Genomic DNA, 20,367 nt, shown 5'->3' on the forward strand with positions numbered 1-20,367 from the left:
TAGGAGAAGCCATGGAACTGCCATCAGAGACAGACGTGCCTGAACCTTGCCAGTATGCCACAAGCCTCATGGTAAAAAAATAAAATAATGGAAATGGGTTAAATTAAGATGTAAAAGCTAGTCAGGAAACAAAGAATAGATTAACTGTGCTCTACTTCACATTCCCTGGAGGAATCAGCAAATGTATTTTTACATGTTAGAAAGTTGGAAAATATATTAAAGAAAAATAAAGATCAGAGAAAGAGGTGAAGGGCATCTGACAGTGGACACAAGTATAAATATGGTGAGTTAATAATAAGATTTTTAGAAAATTTAGCAAGGCCTTCCTGATTATAAAAAACTGATAGTTGGGAAAGACAGAAATGAAGGAGAGGAAGCCAAAAAGTATAGTGAAACTTGTTTCTAAGTGGGCATATGATTGACTGTAAATTTAGATTTACCCTTAGTGAGAGAAAATGCCACTAGGGTGTTGATGGAGAAAAATAGCCAGTATGAGATTTTTCTTAGACTCACACCTGCATATTTGGTGATAATAGTTATCATATAGCTCACATATAAGGTGGGGGTAGTTAGAAGCACTTGAACTAGATGGATGTGAAACACTGTGACTAGACATGTGATGAAAGTAAGCCAATTAAAAAGAATTACACAAGGTTAGTGAAAACCCACTCAAAAGAGATAGGTGATGATAATGGAAATTCTCACATTAAGGTACTGTGTGACAATGGTCTTGTACACTGTAAAGATTTGTCACTCATATTGGTTTAAGAAAATGCTGACTATACAGTAGCCAGGAAGGAAGTATAGGCAGGGCAACCAGAATAGGAGAATTCTGGGATGAAAAATGTCAAAGAGTTAGTCAGTAACCAGATGCAGATGAAACAATATGAGAATACCTCACCGAGAAAAGGTTTCAAGCTACTTGGCTAAACAATAGACAAAAATTATGGGTTAATTTGAGCTACTTAATATTAAGTCTAAGCTATAGGCCAAACAGTTTATAATTAATATAAGCCTCTGCGAGTTTCTTTGGTACTTGTCAGCTGCGAGATTGGATGGGAGTAAACTAGAGGTTATTAAATTTTATAAAAGAAAATGGCTATATTTAGAATAAAAAACATCAATAATTTAATTTTGTTCTAATGAACATTCATAGTAGTACAAAACAATACCCTTGTCTTTGGACATATAAGAGCTGTGTTTGTAGAGTAGCAAAATGTCTAATGGAAAGTTTAAATTTTAGCCATCAGATTAAAAAAAATAGTTTAATAGACCTTCTAGGAACAACAGGACTGGTGTACTTATGAACTCACAAAGGCTGTGACAGAATGCACAGGAACTGTATGGGTCTGCACAAGACAGAGTCCTAGAGCTGAAAGAAGTAGACATATTTTTATGTCCAATTGATTCTCACTCAGAAATAAAATTTTAGTTTGATTCAAGGGATTCTCACTGGGAAAACAAACTACTCCTAATAATAGGCCCCATGCCTAGCACCCCTACTCAACAACACCAAACTAAAGAATCATAGCAGGTTTACAAAGGACCTAGCATGGATCAATGCAGACTCCATGGTTGCCACTTCAGTCTCTGTGAGCCCTGTTCAATTGACTCTGTAGGCCATGTTTTCTTGGTGTCCTGGACACCTCTGACTTCTATAATCTTTATTCTCCCTCTTCTTTTGAGTTCCATAAGCTCTATGTAATTTATGACTGTGGGTCTCTTCATCCAGAAGCATCTCTGCTGATGACTGGCCTAGCCAGTGATCACAAGACTATAGCAAAATATCATTAGGAATAATTTTATTGATTTGTCAGTCATGTTTGTTTTTATATTAGGTATTTGAGCCTTTCAACTTCTGGATTCTGACCTGGTTATAGAAGATGCGTGGCTCAGGCTCCATATTCTCCATTACTAGGAGTCCTTATTAGGGTGACTTAAAAGGTTTTAGAATGTTTCCACTACATTATGTTTCCATATAGCCCTCTAAGTGTCTTTCTATTTCAGTTGTCTCTCCCCATGGTTTCTTTCTCTATCCCTCTGTCTCCAACCTGATCCCTGTTTTATTCCTGCCACCCATCAAGCAAAAAAATCAATTCTATTTTCCATTTCCAGGGGAATCCATGTGTCTCCCCTAGACTTTTCCTTACCATCTAACTTCTTTTTAGCTGTGGATTGTAGCGTGATTGTCCATTACTTAACAGCTAATATCCTCTTTATATAAGGCAGTCCTTCATCAAATTGGGAATCAATCTATATCAAGACACAGCAATACCACTTCTGGGCATATACCCAAAGGATGCCTAAACATATGTTAAGATAATTTGATCAACTATGATCATAGTGGCTTTATCCCCTCAACTGAAGAAGGGATAAAGGAATATGGTACATTTTCACAATGGAGTATTACTCCAGCTCTTAAAAATAATAACACAATGGAGTATTACTCCACTATTAAAAATAATCACATCAGCAAATTTGTGGCAAATGGATGAAACTCAAACAGATAATCCTGAGAAGGTAATCCAGACACAGAAAAAAAGTATTTTCAATAAAAGGAAAGAGAAGAAACACAAAAAAAAATGGGATATATCTGGCCCATTATTGCTGTGGGACAATGGTCTTGTACCCTGTCACTTGTATTGTTTTAATAACATGTTGATTGGTCAGTAACCAGGGAGGAAGTATAGGCAGGGCAACCAGGAATGAAGTAGGGATGGGGCAACAAGAACAGAATAATTTAGGGACTCAGTCTCCTGGTGCCACCCATATACAGAGAAGGCAAGATAAGAATGCCTCACTGATAAAAGGTTCCAAGCCACATGACCAACACAGACAAGAATCATGCGTTGATGTAGGCTGTAAGAGTTAATAAGAAGCCTGAGCTAATAGACAAATCAGATTATAATTAATTTAGACCTGTTACATGGAGTGCAGGCCCTTTGTTCTGTTCCGGCCACCTGGCTAGCTTACACGCAAAATTATCAAACAGAAACTGTATTCATTTAAACACTGCCTGGCCCATTAGCTCTAACTTCTTATTGGCTAACTCTTACATCTTGATTTAAACCATTTTTATTAAATCTGTGTATTCCCACATGACTGTGGTTTACTGGCAACATTCTAGCCAGCGTCCATCTCAGGCAAGAGCTCTACGGCATCTGCCTGTCTGCACTTCTTCCCAGCATTCAGTTCTGTCTTCTCCATGCCTACCTAAGTTCTGCCCTATCAAAAGACTAAGGCAGTTTCTTTATTCAACCAATTAAAGCAACATATAAACAGAAGGACCTCTTAAACCATAGACCTCTGTGTGTTTCCATGGGTCTGAAAGGCTGCGGGATTGGGCAGGAGAGAAACCTCTGTCAACATATGATTTATGACTGTGAAGGTAATATGAGTTTGATTTGAAGGAAAGAATATAAAAAATGAAGAAAGAGAGAAGCTGTTTTATTTACTAAATTTATGGAAATAAAAGGCACGAGCTTTTCAATAGTTGAATGTAAAATTACTTTTAAATTAAATTGCTGGAGTTTCTGACAAGGAACTAATTCCTGCAGGACCTAGACTCCTGCATACTGCCTCTCTCTTCCTATCTCACCCAACTTGCATCCAGAACCCTCTCCACTTCTGCCTCCCTGCCGTCTTTGGGCACATAACATCACCCAGCTCAGCCTGTCTTGGTGCTGGGATCGAATCTGGTGGGCAGATGGGTGGGCGGGAATTCCTTTGTTTCAATAGCCTGCCTGCAGCAAGCAAGGTAGGTGCTTTGTTTATGAGCTACCCAACCAGCGCGGAGATCTGATCTGGGCACCAGGAGATCCATCTCTGGGCGTGCATCCAGAACCCTCTCCACTTCTGTATCCCTGCCGTCTTTGAGCACATAACAGCACCCAGCTCAGCCTGTCTGGGTGCTTGGATCGAATCCAGAGGGCAGACGGGTGGGCGGGAATTCCTTTGTTTCAATAGCCTGCCTGCAGCAAGCAAGGTAGGCACTTTGTTTATGAGCTACCCAACCTGCACGGAGATCTGATCTGGGCACCAGGAGATCCATCTCTGGGGTGAGTGAGTTTCTGACCTGCGACAGCAGCCCAGGACAAGGAACTACTTCCTGCAGGGCCTATACTCCTGCATACTGCCTCTCTCTTCCTATCTTACCCAGCTTGCATCCAGAACCCTCCCCACTTCTATATCCCTGCCATCTTTGGGTGCATAACATCACCAAGCTCAGCCTGTCTGGGTGCTGGGATCGAATCCAGAGGGCAGCTGGGCAGGCAGGAATTCCTTTGTTTCAATAGCCTGCCTGCAGCAAGCAATGTAGGAGCTTTGTTTATGAGCTAACCAACCAGGACGGAGATCTGATCTCGGCACCAGGAAAGACATCACTGGGGCACCTAAAGAGCCATCACGGGAGAGTGCCATCACTGGGAAGGTAAATCAGTGGGCAAGGAAACCTGATCCTGTAAAAGAAGATCCTTAGGGGAGCATTCGGAGGAAGAGATGGGCAGGCGCCAATGCAAGAATTCACCCAACAAGCTGAAGAACAACATGAAACCACAAGAACCCAGCGACCTCACAACATGAGGACATGAACAACTTAAGAAGAAGTAGAAAAAATATACTTTATGAAAGTGATTGACGTCCTTAAACAGCATGTAAAAAATGTCCTTATAGAAATGGATGAGAAGTATTACAGAAAGTTTAAAGAATTGAATAAATCAGAGAATGATACCCTAGGAAACCAAGGAAAAACAATCAAACAGATAATGGAAACAGTTCAAGACTTAAAAACTGAATTAGAGACAAGGAAGAAAACACAAACAGAGGGCCGGCTGGACATGGAAAATCTAGGTAAATGCATAGAGACTACAGAAATAAGAATAACCAGCAGAATACAAGAGATAGAAGAAAGAATCTCAGATTCTGAAGATAACATAGAGAAAATAAATGCACTGATCAAAGATAACAGCAAGTCCAACAAACTCTCATCACAAAACATTCAGGAAAAATGGGACACAATAAAAAGACCAAACCTAACAATAATTGGAGTAGAAGAAGGAGAAGTGCAGCTCAATGGTCCAGAAAATATATTTAATAAAATTATAGAAGAAAACTTTCCCAAACTAAAGAAAGATGTACCTATGAAGGTTCAAGAAGCATACAGAACACCGAATAGGGTGGATCAAAAAAGAAAAATCCCCTTGCCATATAATAATCAAAACACAAAGCATACAGAATAAAGAAAGAATATTAAGAGATACAAAGGAAAAGGGCCAAGTTACTTATAAAGGTAAACCTATCAGACTTGCACCTGACTTCTCTATGGAAACCATGAAAGCCAGAAGGTCCTGGATAGATGTACTCCAAAAACTAAGAGACCACGGATGCAAGCCCAGACTACTAAACCCAGCCAAGCTTTCATTCACTATAAATGGAGAAAACAAAATTTTCCAGGATAAAAACAAATTTAAACAATACATAGCCACAAATCCAGCCTTACAGAAAGTAATAGAAGGAAAATCACAAACCAATGAGTCCAACAATGATCAAAGTAACTCAGACATCTAGAGACCCTTCACCAGCACAACTCAAAGAAGGGAAACACACAAACTCTACTACTAAAAAAGTGACCAGAGTTAACAACCACTGGTCATTAATATCACTTAATGTCAATGGACTCAACTCACCTATAAAAAGGCACAGGCTAAGAGATTGGATACGAAAACAGGATCCAACATTCTGTTGTTTACAAGAAACACACCTCAACCACAAAGACAGACACCTACTCAGAGTAAAGGGCTGGGAAAAAGGCTTATCAAGCAATTGGACCTAAAAAAGAAGCAGGTGTGGCCATATTAATTTCTATCAAAGTTGACTTCAAACTTAAATCAGTCAGAAGAGATGGAGAGGGACATTTTATACTCATAACAGGAACAATTTACCAGTATGAAGTCTCAATCCTGAATATTTATGCCTCTAATATTAAAGCACCCATGTACATAAAAGAAACATTACTAAAAATTAAGGCAGCCATCAAACCGCACACACTAATAGTAGGAGACTTCAACACTCCTCTCGCACCAATGGACAGGTCAATCAGACAGAAACCTAATAGAGAAACAAGATAATTAATGGAGGTAATGAATCAAATGGAATTAACAGACATCTATAGAACATTCCACCCAAATAGGAAAGAATATACCTACTTCTCTGCAGCTCATGGAACCTTCTTGAAAATTGACCAAATACTCTGTAACAAAGCAAACCTCCACAGTTACAAAAAAATATTAGTAATCACCTGTGTCTTATCAGATCACCATGGATTAAAGTTAGAATTCAACAACAATGCTACCCCCAGAAAGCCTACAAACTCATGGAAACTGAACAGTCAACTACTGAACCACAGGTGGATCAAAGAAGAAATAAAGAAAGAAATAAAGTCTTCCTTGAATTCAATGAAAATAAAGAAACAACATACTCAAACCTATGGTACACTATGAAAGCAGTCCTAAGAGGAAAGCTCATGGCACTAAGTGCCCACTTAAAGGAAATGGAGAAAGCACACATTGGAGACTTAACAGCCCACCTGAAAGCTCTTGAAAAAAAAAAGAAGCAGATTCAAGTTGGAGGAGTAGAAGACTGGAAATAATCAAACTGAGGGCTGAAATCAATAAAATAGAAACACAGAAAACAATCCAAAGAATCAATGAAACACAAAGCTGGTTCCTGAAGAAAATCAACAAGATTGATAAATCCCTATCCAAACTAATCAAACAGCAGAGAGAGAATATGCAAGTTAATAAGATCAGAAATGAAAAGGGGGACATAACCACAGACACAGAGGAAATTCAGAGAATCATTAGATCTTACTACAAAAGCCTATATGCCACAAAACTGGAAAATGTAAAAGAAATGTACACTTTTTTAGATAAATACCATATACCAAAGTTAAACCAGGAACAGATGAACAATCTAAACAGACCTGTTAGTCGCAAAGAATTAGAAACTGTTATCAAAATCCTCCCTACAAAAAAGGCCCAGGACCAGATGGATTAAATGCAGAATTCTACCAGAACTTCCAAGAAGACATAATACCTATACTCCTTAATGTATTTCACAATATTGAAACAGAAGAGTCATTGCCAAATTCCTTTTATGAATTTACAGTTAATATGATGCCAAAACCACACGAAGACTCAACCAAGAAAGAGAATTACAGGCCAATCTCGCTGATGAACATCGATGCAAAAATCCTCAACAAAATACTGGCAAACCGAATCCAAGAACACATTAGAAAAATTATCCATTATGATCAAGTAGGCTTCATCCCAGAGATGCAGGGCTGGTTCAACATATGAAAATCTTTTGATGTAATCGATCATATAAATAAACTGAAAAAAAATCATATGAACATTTCATTAGATGCTGAAAAAGCATTTGACAAAATTCAACATCCATTTATGATAAAAGTATTGGAGAGATTAGGGATACAAGGGTCATACCTAAATATAATAAAAGCTATTTACAGCAAGCCAACAGCTAACATCAAATTAAACGGAGAGAAACTCAAAGCCATCCCACTAAAATCAGGAAAATGACAGGGCTGTCCACTCTCTCCATACCTCTTCAATATAGTGCTTGAAGTTTTAGCAACAGCAATAAGACAACATAAGGGGATCAAGGGGATTTGAATTGGAAAGGAAGAAGTTAAACTTTCGTTATTTGCAGATGATATGATAGTATACATAAGCGACCCCAAAAACTCCACCAAAGAACTTTTACAGCTGAGAAACAGCTTTATTAATGTGGCAGGATACAAGATCAACTCCAAAAAATCAGTCGCCCTCCTATACACAAAGGATATGGAAGCAGAGAGGGAAATCAGAGAAGCATCACCTTTCCTGATAGCCACAAATAGCATAAAATATCTTGGGGTAACTCTAACAAAGGAAGTGAAAGATCTATTTGACAAGAACCTTAATTCATTGAAGAAAGAAATTGAAGAGGATACCAGAAAATGGAAGGATCTCCCTTGCTCTTGGATTGGGAGGATCAACATAGTAAAAATGGCAATTCTACCAAAGGCAATTTATAGATTCACATGGGCACAGGAGACTACTTTCCTGAGAGAATGGAGCCCCATAAAACAAACAAACATCACCACATCTCTTCCTACCTGATGCTTAGTTTGGTAGTAGAAAATGCAGGCAGCTTGCACCATGAAGGTGACAGACAATATGACAACTTCTAAGAACAGGGTCATTAGTGTTCTCTTGATTTTGAAGGCTTCCATAAAATTTAGAGTCAGGTGACAATCTTTAACATAGAAGAGCCAATAATGGGAAGTAATGGGGTGCTCATTTGATATTGTACTAATGACCAAGTGGGTGTTTTACTTGAAGAGGTATAAGCATTTTATAATTTCTGGCTTGTTATAAGTGATGAGCAGTAACATATATCATTCAAAATAAATAATAATAAAAATCATATTGAGCTAGATGGATGTAGTAGGAGGCTATTTGTTTTCCAGCCACCCTGACCCAAAATAATCACAAAACTATATTATTTGCAATACTTTTTGCCAATAACTTAAGTGTATTGGTAGCTATCTCTTAAATCTACAATTAACTCATTTCCATTCGTTTATATTTAACATGAGGATCATGGTCTACCGGAAAGTTTCCAGCTAGTAGCTCATATTTTTCCTCTCTAGAAGCTCCATGGCATCTCTCTGACTCTACTTTTTTTTTTATTTAACATGCAGTTTTTTCCCTGCCTAGCTCTATTATACCCTATCACAGGCCAAGGCATTTTTTGCTCATTGACTAATAAAAGCAACACATATACAGAAGGACTTCCCATGCAATTTACCCTTTTCTGTTTAAATAAAAAGGGAGGTTTTAAATTTAACATAATAAAATTACATATAAAAAACAGGTATTAAGCAAGAATTACAGTTACAGCACTTATATCTATTTTATCTTTTATTATAACTAAGGAAAACTAAAATTATAACTATCTAGTCTTCAACTCTATCAAAGACTCCAGAAGGATATAGTATTACCTAAGTAAACAGGAAGTGCATTGTAAGCAACTTCCAAAACTCTAGACTTGAGAGAGACATCTCACTATCTGGGCAGTCACCCAAGATTCTTCTGAATCGTTGGGGCATTTATCTTCAGCCTACAGGCTATAGTATCCTTCACACTTTTCCATGATACAGGAAATTTCAAAAACTGTTTTGTCTGTATTGGTAGTCTGTCAGTCATTTTCTTCTGTATCCTGCAGAATGTCTGGCAGAAACTTTCATGAAGCAGGAACCCCGAAGGAACATCTCACATTTAGGCAAGTTCAGCAGTCATTTCTGTGTGGGTCCTGCATATCCAGTTTATACAGCATAACATTAAGCTGTCCAGGCAAAAGAAGTTTCTTGCCCAAATGGCTAACCAATGCCATAAGGAGCCTCTTCAGTGCCCATTGTCCTCTTGAAGTTATTGGAGCTGTTAGGAACAGACATGTTTCATATCATGAAAAGTCCTAAGTCATTAAAATATTTTAAATGCCATATTCTTTAGTCTTTGAAAGATCTGAAGAATACCTAACTGAAATATATCTCTATATATCTAGAAAACCTAAATAGCATGACTATAAGCTTTACTATTATAAATGATTTTCTATTTACCTATATTTTGAATTATACATTACATTTTTAAATGAGCTGTACCAACACAATATCTTAATCAAGAGCAGATATATAGATATAGATATATACATAACAAAATTTATCTTAAATTTGTATCAATAAACCAAGATTCATAACAATGTAAATTTCTATAGCAGATAGAAGTTGGTCAGGCTAGTGTAATAAATGCCTTGCTACATTACTTTAGCTTAGAAAATAAAAGAAAACCTATTCATTTTTGAAACATTGTCTCTGGAGGTATTTCAAAGTCCTTTACCAATAAAATATTCTAGTAACAATTGCAGTAGAAAGAGAAAAATGCTCAATAATTCAAGTTTTGCCTGAAACTGAATATAATTTAGCTATTTTTTTATATTATTTGTTAAATGGGTTTTGCAAAATCTGGCCAAAAACAATATGTGTATTCCTGAGCATAATTATTTGTATATGTGTGTTAATACCTTTGTTGTTTATACAAAAAAATATTACTTGATTTTGCATAGTTCTTTAATTTACAAAAACATTTTATGTGATATTAACCAATTATTTAGATAAACTCATTTACAAACCTACTCATGTAATATGTTGTTACTTACTTCTTTACAATCACAACTTGATTTAAACATTATAATGACTCAAGTAATATTCCCATTTTTACATGGTTCAAGAACTAATGAAACCTGCCAAGGTCACATAGCCAATAAAGGGGTAAAGGGATATTCAGGCCAGGCTTATGTAACTAAGTTAGGAGGCTTTTTAACCACTTGTGCTCTACACTTCTTCAGTGTGAGCCAGAAAAGTAAGAAAACTGCCTCATTAAAATGTCCCCCACAGGGATATTTTAGACCAGAAACAAGAGAAAGGAAAATACTTTTCATAAATAGAAACTCAAGTGTGATTTTAATTTGTGGCAGATACTATCTTTCTCATATGGAAGTAAAAATAGAGTGATGTTTCAGAAGGAGAAAAGGAAAATAACAAGCTTTAGTATTAATTAGATTTGATTAACAGTTCTAAGCATCTAATTCATGAAAATGTCCTTTGTATAGGCATGTTTAATTTTTTTTTTCTAAACAGGATGTCAAAACCATATCCTGAGGTGAAATTTTTATTTGAAAATAGAGTGGCAGAGTGACCCTTCTTCAACAAAATAAAGTTGTGACTTATATCTTAAAATTCATTATACATGTCTTTCAAAAAATAAATAGAAATTTGCCATTTCTCCAACAAACACTGTTGGTTATATTTGACTAAAAGGGACCACACATAATAGCTCCTAGTTTTCTAAGAATAACTTTATTCTTTATGTTTCTGCCAAATAGAAAGAATGTTATAATTGTTCCTTAATGGATATGAGATGAATATTACTAGTGAACAGTCAATTGAGATTGCCGTTATGTAATCATCAAATTATTCAGTACCCAAAGATGTTATTTTAGCTCCCCTCAAATAATTGAATGAGATGAATGAAACCCCCTTTCAGCTGCTTCTCTAATTCACCAATCAAAAATGCATTAATCTCTGTCATCTGTTGGAAATGGTACTAATTCTTTCAAGAAGTGTTTCTATAAGTATCTACCATGGTGATTCTTTTCTTACCATTTTGATATTTCTATTCATTAAAATAATTTTTGTCCTCAGGTGGTATTTTTAAAGTTTTGAAATAATGACATGAGTGATATTGTATTTTTTCTGACTCCATGCAATGCTTTTCAAAATTTGCACATCTGTTATTGTATATTATTAAAGACATACCAAAATTTTTACAGTCTACCATTAACCAAGTTATTCCTGGAATTATCTCCATTATTCTGGATAGCTCCTGAAGAAGGGTCCTTAAAAGAAATCCCACACTAGCTCAGAATTGAATGTAATAGAGGGTTCTTTATTTAGGGGTAGACTTGCAGATTACAGTCCTCTGCACGAAGCGGGAACAGGAACTGAATCACGCCACTAGAAGAGAAGCTGGACAAGCACTTTACATAGACAAATATATTATAAGAGGCCACGCCCAAGTGGGGAGGTAACTTAAAGGCCACTGGTTGTAGGAATTCCTACAGCAAGCTTCTCTTGCTTTTTAAAACAGACTAAATTTCAAAAAGTGTCTTTATTATGTTTCTGCCAATCACAAGACACGGTTTTGTTCCCAATTGCTAACATGGACATGTAGCTGCTTTCCACAAAGCAAGTAAAGTGAGAAAAGTATTTTGTGCATTGTTGATCAAAGAATTCATTCATATAGCTACTTATTGGTGTCAGAAGGTGACTTGATTTATGACTGATTTTATTTTTATCTTTTTTTCTTTCATTTTTAGCACTTTTTATTTTTCAAATAGATTTTTCTCTCATGCAATGTAACCTGATCACAGTTGGCTTCCCTCCACTCCTCCCAGTTTCACCTTCCCTGAAATGATATCCCCTCTTTCCCAGATACACTCCCTGTCAGGCTCACTTCAGAAAAGAATAAGCCTCAAAGAAAACACAACCAGGCAATACAAAAGAAAATACCATAATACAAGGCAAATCTTCTCACACTGATGCTAGACAAGGCAACCCAACAGGAGAGAAAATAGCCCTAAGTACAGGCAAAAGAGTCAGAGACAGCCCCAACCCAGATCTACATATTCTCAAATTTTTGTATGAAATAGCTTAGTTTCTATACTTTCTCCTTTATTCTGGAAATCATGTTGAGATTATTTGTAACATCAATTATACTATGAATATTATAGAAATAATTATTAAATCACATTGTTTAGGGAACAAAACCAAGGAAAACCTGTCTTTATAGATCAAGAACCAATATATTCTCTTGATCCAAATATTTTTGATCTGTGATGACTGAATTACAGGTACAGAACCCATGTATATGGGAATATGTAAGCCCTGTCTACTTGAAGAAACACTTCTAGCAGTAATATACAGAAATCAGTGCAAAGTCACCTGTACTCCCTCCATTGAACTTACCATCTGCTTCTGTTTAAGTTTGTTAATCTGGACTACAATTTTAAGATGTCACAATTGACCAAACATAGTCATGTGTGTTTAGGTTGTTTATTGTTGTCTTTGTGAAGAATGGGTTGGGGGAAGTGGTTAATTGTCAGGAAGGTAGGAAGAGAGAAATAAAGGTTAAGTGGAAAGAGAAATGTGTGACTTCTTGTAGGTGTTTTATCATGTAATATATATTATATAATATGTTATAATATATTATATAATAACATTCTATAATGGCAATAAATATATATGGTTATAATAATTTCCTGGTTGGATATATTATTATATATTATATGTGACAAAATAGTATTATATATAGTATATTTTACATATTATATAATATGTATAATTAATATACAATTATTATTATAAATTATATTTGTGCTCACATTTACATATATAAGATTATATTATCTAAGTCTGAAATCAGTCTTGTAAAGCAGGGCATATCATTGTGAGGTAGGTAGACATATTCATATGAGTATTTTAGGATTCCCCTCTGTTTGCTTTGAATATCATTGGTTTATAAAGGAACTGCTTTGGGCCTATAGCAGAACTATAGGGGAACAAAGCTAGGTGGGGGAAAACTAAGCTGAATTCTGGGATAAAGGAAGCAGAGTCCAAGAGAAGCCATGTAGTCCTGCCAGACATAGATTCTGGAACCTTGCTGGTAGGCCAAAAATCTTGTGGTGAAATATAAAATAATGGATATGGGTTAATTCTAGATATAAGAGCTAGCTATCAATATGCTTAAGTAATTGGCCAAGCAGTGTGTTAAATAATATAGTTTCTGTGTGATTATTTTGTGGCTAATCAGCCCGGAACCAACAAGCAGCCTCTCTTCTTCCAACAAATTGGTGCCAACATGACCAACTAGAATCCACCAAAAAAAAAAAAAAACTCTGAGAAAGCTTAAATTAAATCAATCCTAGACACAGAACAGAGTTAAGCATGATTTGGTAGCAACATTTTCTTGTCTGGGCTCTGTTTGCTAGAAGAAAGCAGAGGTATAGCTCCTTTAAGAGAGGATTTCCTGATTCAGAAGTAGCAAAAAAAGGCATAGTTTTAAAATGGCAGCTTTTGGCTGGGTGGTGGTGGCGCACACCTTTAATCCTAGCACCCGGGAGGCAGAGGCAGGTGGATCTCTGTGAGTTCGAGACCAACCTGGTCTACAGAGCTAGTTCCAGGACAGGCTCCAAAGCCACAGAAAAACCCTGTCTCGAAAAACCAAAAAAAAAAAAAAAAAAAAAAAGCCAGCTTTCTGCTGCCAGTGTGACGTCTGGCTCTTTTAGGAGGCTGAGCATTTAAATGGGTTTTGTGGACAGCATGCTGCAAGTTACTTGCTGGCAGCATGGGTCAACTGGTTATTAGAGTTGAGATGGTGAGGATAGCTCCCCCCCCAACAGTATCAGGCAATGAACGGACTTCCACCATGTTGGATTATGTGGAGCAACCAGGTAGGGCTGTATATACCCTAGTAATGACACAGCTTAAGATTTTAGGAAACACTTAGCTTTTTAAGAAGCACTTCTGGACGGTAAAGTATTACAGATACACAATAGGACAAATTCAGACATAAAAGACCTCTAAATGAATCACACTGTTGGATAAATATACGTAGGCTTGGGAAAGAGAAGAAGAAGATTATAGAGAGTTATAAAAAGAAATAAATTGTGGGAGCCTAGGCAGTTTGGATGCTCAACTTACTAGACCTGGATGGAGGTGGGGGTTCCTTGGACTTCCCACAGGACGGGGAACCCTGATTGCTTTTCGGGCTGAGGGGGGGGGGACTTAATGGGGGAGGGGGAGGGAAATGGGAGGTGGTGGCGGGGAAGAGACAGAAATCTTTAATAAATAAATAAATTAAAAAAAGAAATAAATCAAAAAAAGAAATAAATTGTTAAAAAATAAAATAAAGACTTTAAAGAGACAGAGTACAGGTAGTCATAGATTAAAGGGAGTAAAGAAAAATAAGCCAAATAAAGACGGAAAATTCAGAGCCTGGAAATATATATATATTTGTGTTTTCATTGAATTTTTTGACTAAGAAAGAGATAAGTACAGATTTCTAAGCTAATCCAACATATATATTTTAAAGATATCTTGATTTCAAAATATGGATCTAAGAATATGTTGCCTTGAAAAAAAGATTCTTCTTTTGTTTTGACAGAGTATGAGAACATATGGATTTATTCCAAGCTAATGTGGCTTGATGCACCAAGAGCCCCTGAAACATCACTGTGAAAACCCTCAAAATTACTTCATCCAACATAAAGAAGGAAGTATTTTGGACAGAACCACACCCAAATTTGCAAATAATGTTTTTAAATGTTTGTTTACATTAAAGGGGATACACTATAGAGATTTGCATTGGTATGGATCTTGGTTTATTGATACAAATTTAAGATCAATTTTGTTATACTGTGTATATGCATATTTCTGTTCTTGATTAAGGTATTATATTTGTGCAGCTCATTTAAAAATGTAATTATAATTAAGAAATATAGGTAAATAGATAATCATCTATGATAGTCAAGCTTGTAGTCATGTTAGATTTTCTAGTTGTACAGAGATATATTTCAGATGGATAGGAGTTCCTTAAACTTTTCAAAGACTACAGGATATGGCACTTAAAATGATTAAGAACTTAAGAAGTTTTCATGACAATAAGACTTATCTGCTCCTGGCAGCACCAATCTACTTCAAGACAATGATGAGCATCAAAAAGGCTCCTTATGGAGTTGGTTAACCATTTGGGCAAGAAACTTTCTTTCCTGGGCTGCTTGATGAAATGGACATGCAGGACCTGCAGAGAAATAACTTCCAAACTTGCCTAAAGTGAGACGATCCTTTGGGGTTCTTGCTTCATGAAAGAGTCTGCTAGACATTCTGCAGGATACAAAAGAAAGTGACTTAAGAAACTGCTCAAATAGGCAGAACTGCCTCTGAAATGTCCTGCTTCATGGAAAAGTCTGCCAGATATTAAGGACCTGTAGGCTGAAGATGGATGCCCCAACAGTACAGAAGAACTTTGGATGACTGTCCAGGCAGTGAGATGTCTCTGTCAATTCTAGAATTTTGGAAGTTGTTTACAATAAACTTATTGTTTATTTAGGTAATATTCTATCCTTCTGGAGTATTTGATGGAGTTGAAGAATTTATAGTTATAGTTTTTCTTAGTTATGATAAAAGATAAAGTAGATAAAAATATTATAATTATAATTCTTGCTTGATACCTGGTTTATATATGTAATTTTACTATTTTAAAGTAAAAAAAAAAAACTTTTTTATTTAAACAGAAAAGGGGAGGTGATATGGGACTCCTCTATGTATGCTGTGAATATCATTTGTTAATAAAGGAACTGCTTTAAGCCTATAGCAGAGCTATAGGGGTACAGTGCTAGGTGGTGAAAACTAAACTGAATGCTGGGAGAAATGAGGCAGAGTCAGAGAGAAGCCATATAGTCCTGAGAGAGAAAGATGCCTGAAATTTGGCAGTAGGTCATGACCCTCATGTTTAAATATAAAATAATGGAGATGAGTTAATTCTAGATGGAAGAGCCAGCTAGCAATATTCTTTTTCTCTTTTTTTCTATTTTTTTTCTTTTTTAATTAATTTATTTTTTCCATTCAAAAATTTACACTTCCTCCCCTCCTCCCATTCCCCTCCTGCTATCCCATTCACCCTCCTCCCTCCCCCTCCCTCCTTAAGAGAGGGCAGGGAACCCTGCCCTGTGGGAAGTCCAAGGCCCTCCCTCTTACATCCAGGCCTAGGAAGCTTTGCATTCAAATAGACTAGGGTCCCAAAAAGCCAGTACATGCAGTAGAAACAAGTCTCAGTGCCATTATCAATGGCTACTCAGTCAACACCTATTTTCAGCCACATTCAGTGATATCGGTTTGATCGCATGCTCATTCAGTCCTGGTCCAGCTGGATTTGGAAAGCTCCCATTAGAACCGGCACACTGTCTCAGTGGGTAAACCAACCCCTCGCAGTCCAGACTTCCTTGCTCATCTTCTCCCACCTCCTGCTCTTCAACTGGACCTTGGGGGCTCAGTCTGTTACTTGATGAGGGTCTCTGTTTCTATCTCGACCCATTGCTGGATGAAGATTCTATGGTGATATTAGAGGTAATCATCAGTGTGATGGTGGGGCAAGGCCAGTTCAGGCACCCTCTCCTCTGCTGCCAAAGGACCTAGATGGGGACATCCCTGTGCACACTTGGGATCCTCTCTAGAGCCAAGTCTCTTGCCAACCATAAAATGGATACTTTAATGTAGATATCTTCTTCCCTGCTCCTATATCTACCCTTCTTCCATCTCTACCCTCCCACTCCCCCAAGCTCTCTCGAGTCTTTCCCTTCTCCCTTCTCTCTTCCCCTTTCCCCTTCCCCTAATCCCACCCCTCCCCTACCTCAATCCCCAATGCTCCCAACTTTTGCCCGGCAATCTTGTTTGCTTCCAATTTCCAGGAGGATCTATATATGTTTATCTTTGGGTTTACCTTCTTATTTGGCTTCTCTAGGCTTGTGAATTATAGGATTAATGTCCTTTGTTTATGGCTAGAGTCCACTAGTGAGTGAGTACATACCATATTCATCTTTTTGCATCTGGGTTTTCTCACTCAGGATAGTGTTTTCTATTTCCATCCACTTGCATGGAAAATTCAAAATGTCATTTTTTTACCATTGAGTAGTACTCTAATGTGTATATATTCTAAACTTTCTTTATCCATTCTTGCATTGAGGGGCATCTCCTGAAACTGAGAAGCTTCTGTAAAGCAAAGGACACTGTCATTAAGACAAAAAGGAATCCTACTGAATGGGAGAAGATCTTCACCAAGCCCACATCAGACACCGGTCTAATTTACAAAATATATAAAGAACTCAAGAAACTAGACATGAAAATTCTAATTAATCCAATTAAAATATGCGATACTGAACTGAAAAGAGAATTCTCAGCAGACAAAGTTCAAATGGCCAAAAGACACTTAAGTTCATGTTCAACCTCCTTAGCGATCAAGGAAATGCAAATCAAAACAACTTTGAGATACCATCTTACACCTATCAGAATGGCTAAAATCAAAAACACCAATGATATCCTATCCTGGAGAGGATGTGGAGTAATGGGAACACTCATCCATTGCTGGTGGGAATGCAAACTTATACAACCACTTTGGAAATCAGTGTGGTGGTTTCTCAGGAAATTGAGAATCTATCTACTTCAGAATCCATCAATACCACTCTTGGGAATATACCCAACAGATGCCCAATCATACTACAACAGCATTTGTTCAACTATGTTCAAAGCAGCACTATTTGTAATTGCCAAATCCTGGAAACAACCTAGATGCCCCTCAATAGCAATATTCTGAAGTAATTGTCCAAGCAGTGTTTTAAATAATATAGTTTCTGTGTGATTTTTGGGTGCTAAGTGGCCTAGAACCAACCAACAAGCTGCCTTTCTTCATCCAACAGATGAGCACTTACTCCAGGTTACAGAGTCGCAAACAGTCATAATCAGGAATAGACTTTTGGTTTTTTTCAGCAAACCAGTGACTAAATAAGGGTCACAACCAACAAGCTGCCTTTCTTCATCCAACAGATGAGCACTTACTCCAGGTTACAGAGTCGCAAACAGTCATAATCAGGAATAGACTTTTGGTTTTTTTCAGCAAACCAGTGACTAAATAAGGGTCATTCTGAGACTATCAGTTAAACTTCAGTAGACTTATTCCAGACCCTTTCCATTGGCATGGAAAAATTAAGCCCTTCTAATTTATGTCAATGAAAATCAGCTCCCTGTGGTTTCCTTTAAAGCACATAGCTCTATAAGTGAAAAGAATGGAATGGAAAATATAGAAGTTAATATTAATTATCCTGGTACTGATAAGTAAATGACACTAACCATGCTGCTCTGAGTCTGTGTCTATCAACTCTACCTACGCATCAAGAGTGAATTCTGGTGGTTGTGAAAACTGTATGTGCTGGCCAGACATAAATCTCACGAGGTGACTTCAATTTACTTGCATGTGTTGTGGGATGTTTGTATACTGTGTGAATGTGTATTGTGGAGTTGGTGTAATAAAAGGTTGAATGTTACATAACTAGACAGGAGGTATAAGCAAGACTTCTGGGCAGAGAGAGGAAAGGGGAGAAGGAATCTAGGTGCAAGGGAGAAATGCTAGGAGACATGGGAGAAGCAAGGTGGACAGTATGCGACAGGACATAGATTACTAAAAATGGGTTAGTGATGACTGGAATTGCTCATTTCTTTCCTGACTGCACAGACCCAAATAATCACACAGAAACTATATTAATTACAATGCTATCCAGCCAATCATACAGGCATAATTCTAGCTAGCTCTTACATTTTGAATTAACCTATTTTTATTAATCTATATATCAGCACAAGGCTGTGACTCTCTGGTAAGGATCTGTCATCCGTCTCTTTCAGCAGGTACATGACCTTTCCCTGACTCTGCCTACTTTGTCTCTCTATCTCTGTTCAAATTTCCTGCTCGGCTTTACTTTGCTCTCATTTGCTGAAACAGTTTTATTCATTAGACAATAAAAGCAACACATATACAGAAGGACTTTCCACTAAAGGTTAGCTTAAGTTATAGTAGCAAAATAAAAACAAGCCTAAGCTAAGGCCAGGATTTTATAATTAATATGTCTCTGTTTCATTATTTGTGAGCTTTCAACCCAAAGAAAAATCCAAAAACATGCATGCATATATTTTTGACAGAATATTTTAGTAAATGTTATGTAAGCATAATATTTTTAACCAGAGTTCTATAGACTTCGGAGAGTAAATATTTTAGTGTGTGTCAACCCTGTGGTTTCTGAAATTTGCTACTGTACACTTTATTGATCTAGGTAGCTATGCTTTAACAAAACTGTACTATGAAAACAAGTAGTAATCTGACAATAATTTGACAATATTTTCTCTATAAGATGAACTTACTGGATGAATATTACCGAAATATACACACATTCAAACCTCCAGCCTTTGCAATACAAGTAAGCTATTATAGAACATATTTTAATAGCTATTATAATCTAAATCATGTATGAAATTACTAATGACTCACACTTAAAATTATTTAATTATTTTTATGTTAGAACAGTACTTCTGTGTAATCTACTAAACACTTTAAAAGATAATTGGTAAAACACAGCCTGCTAAGAGAGGATCAAGAGGTGAGTGACCACCTACCCAGTGGGACACCCCACTCTCTAGGCCCTCTGTAATATGGTAAAACCCCAGGCCCCTCCCTCACCTGCCTTAGCTTCTCTAGCCAGCCAGGTGGCAAGCTTCCTGCAGGTAGACTGGTCCAACAAGCCCATCATAACCATTAGATCTAGTAAATTATAAGTCCCACTTTGTCCCCCAAACATTCCTATAACTTGCAACCTCAAAGGAACTCTGAAACACAGGTTTCAAATAAACAGAGTGGACCAAATGGTGAGTGACCACCCACCTGGAGGGATACCTCACTCTCTAGGACCTCTATACTGGGACAAAACCCGGACCACTTCCCTATTTGCCTCAGCTTCTCTAGCCAGCAAACAGACAAGTTCCTGCAGGTAGGCTGTCCCCAAACCCTCATTCTGAAAACTACAAGTCCCCACCTCTCTCCAATCTCCTATCCCAGAAAATATGGGACACCATGATAAGACCAAGCCTAAGAA

The sequence above is a fragment of the Microtus oregoni genome, unplaced genomic scaffold, assembly GCF_018167655.1.
Source record: "Microtus oregoni isolate MIOR12 unplaced genomic scaffold, Mior012 000052F_ref0000163, whole genome shotgun sequence".
In the NCBI taxonomy this organism is placed as follows: Eukaryota; Metazoa; Chordata; class Mammalia; order Rodentia; family Cricetidae; genus Microtus; species Microtus oregoni.